Source organism: Salvelinus sp. IW2-2015, unplaced genomic scaffold (genome assembly GCF_002910315.2).
Source record: "Salvelinus sp. IW2-2015 unplaced genomic scaffold, ASM291031v2 Un_scaffold2290, whole genome shotgun sequence".
Classification (NCBI taxonomy): Eukaryota; Metazoa; Chordata; class Actinopteri; order Salmoniformes; family Salmonidae; genus Salvelinus; species Salvelinus sp. IW2-2015.
The window spans coordinates 192,225-194,451 of record NW_019943616.1 but is presented as its reverse complement, the minus strand read 5'-3'; the positions used below and the strand labels follow the sequence as shown (position 1 = coordinate 194,451).

The 2,227-nt window shown below is 48.7% G+C and overlaps 1 long non-coding RNA gene across 1 annotated transcript in view; it reads right to left on the bottom strand.

Annotated features, from left to right (window-relative positions):
* Positions 1 to 683: 683 nt before the first annotated feature.
* The window catches only part of LOC112073551 (uncharacterized), a 4,210-nt gene continuing 2,666 nt past the window's right edge, over positions 684 to 2,227 (bottom strand). The window contains exons 2-4 of the long non-coding RNA XR_002894566.2: positions 1,209 to 1,360; positions 958 to 1,039; positions 684 to 772 (exon numbers count right to left, since the gene is read on the bottom strand). This is a non-coding gene — a long non-coding RNA (uncharacterized lncRNA). The remainder of the gene's footprint in view (positions 773 to 957; positions 1,040 to 1,208; positions 1,361 to 2,227) is intronic.

Sequence of the window (2,227 nt, the reverse complement as noted above, 5' to 3'; positions counted from 1 at the left end):
TTGTACCCCATAACTAGCTAACAGAGGGTTAGTGTACCCCTAACGTAGCTAACAGAGGGTTAGTGTACGCATAAACTAGCTCACGAGAGTGTAGGTGTACGCGCCGTAACTAGCTAACAGAGGGTTCAGTGTACCCCTAACGAAGCATACAGAGGGTTAGTGTACCCGCTAAACTAAGGCCTATATCAGATTGTATGTGTTAGCCCGCTAGACGTAGCTAACAGAGGGTTAGTAAGTAGCCCCCTAAGTAAGCTAACAGAGGGTTAGGTGTACCGTGCTAACACCGATTGCCACGGTGGTAGCTTAACAGGAGGATTACGTGTAGCCCCCTAAAAGCTAACAGGGGGTTAGTGTAACCCTAAACTAGCAACAGAAGGGTTAGTGTACCCCCTAACTATCTAACCAGAGGGTTAGTGTACCCCTAACTAGCTAGCAGAGGGTGTCAGTGGTAAGCCCCTAAGCTAGCAAACAGAGGGTGTAAGTGTGTACCCCCTAACGAGCTAACAGAAGGGTTAGTGTAGCCGCCCTGAAAGCTAGGCTAACAAGAGGGTTAGTGACTAGCTAGTTAGGGGGTACACTAACCCTCTGTTAGCTAGTTAGGGGGTACACTAACCCTCTGTTAGCTAGTTAGGGCGTACACTAACCCTTTGTTAGCTGCCTCGTTGGCTAGCTGTCTGTAGAAGTAAGGTGACTGGGGGGAGGAGAAAGGGGCGGGACTCTCCTCCATCTCACCCAATCCGATGTTAGCTCGCCCGTCTGTACACAAGATCACCTAGAGGTCAACCAATCACAGAACACAGAACACTGAGAGGTTATAACTGATCATAACAATGACATAGGAGTTGACAGAAATGAGACATGATGTCTGATAGGCTGTCAGAATTTCAACGAGGCATCTGATTGGTTGTGATACCTTAAGTGAACTGCTGTTGGATGGAACGCTCAGCTCTGACTGACCTTTGACCCCACGAATCGAGACGCCATGGCAACGGAGACCAAGGCTGCAGGACCCAACGCTGTAGCCCCGTGTTCTCGGAACCTGGAGAGATGGAGAGAGAGAGAGTTAGAAAGGGGAGAGAGATAGTTTTAATAAGACATACAGATAGACAGGCAGGCAGTCAACCAGCCAGCCAGACGAACCGACGGACAAACAGCCAGACAAAAACCAACGGACGGACGGACAGAGAACCAGCCAGACAGACACTCACTCTTTGACTCTCAGTGAGAGGTGTTGGTAGCTCTCAGCTATACAGTGTGGAGTGTTGTACTGTTGACCCCGTTGTCTCAGATAGTCATAATCAACTAGAGCCCAGTCCCTCAGAGAGACGGGTACACCTGAACCATCACCATACACTACTACCTACAGAGAGAGGGAGGGAAAATGAGTAGAACAATAAAACATTGATGCAACAGGTAGGCCTGTTGGTAGATACAAACATAGGCGATGGGAACCTAAGCTTCCCCAAAAGTACATTTAATTAAAATTGGTCAAAATGATGTAATTACTCCTGTCTAGACAGAAATACATAAAATGATTGTAAATAGTACACCTGAGAGCATGATGTAGCCACAAAGCTGTGGATTGTTTTAAATCACAAGTGCATAGCCTACAATTGGAGCTCACAATGTCGGCAGTGGGTGTGGCAAACAATCAAATAACTGATTGTTGAATTACTGTCAGTGAAACACATGAGAGAGAAAGGAGAGAGGGCAATAGAAGAGGAGAGGATAAAAGGAGAGAGAGAAAAAAAGAAGAGGGGAAATGAAGAAAGGAAAAAGAAAAAGAGAGAGAGCGAGGAAGAGAGAGAAGAGAGAAGAGAGAGGGGGAAAATATGAGAGATGAAGAGAGGAAGAGAGAGAGAAGAGGGCAGGACAGAGAAGGACGACGACGAGACGGAGGGAGGAAGGGGCGGCGGATTGGAGGTAACGGACCAGAGACCTAGAGAGTAATGCGAGACAGAGAAGAGAGGGCATGAGGCGAGAGAGAGGAGAGAAGAGAAGAGAGGGCATAGGAGAGAGGAAAGAGAGAGAGAGGGAAAGATCAGAGAGAGAGGAGGAGACAGAGAGAGATAGAGTTAGGAGAGAGAGAGGGAGGGTGGGGTTGGAGGCTGAGGGAGGGTTGGAGAGACAGACAGACAGACAGACAGACGGAGCCGGACGGACGGACGGAGCGGACGGACGGACGGACGGACGGAGGATGGACGGAGGACAACAACAAGGAGACGTA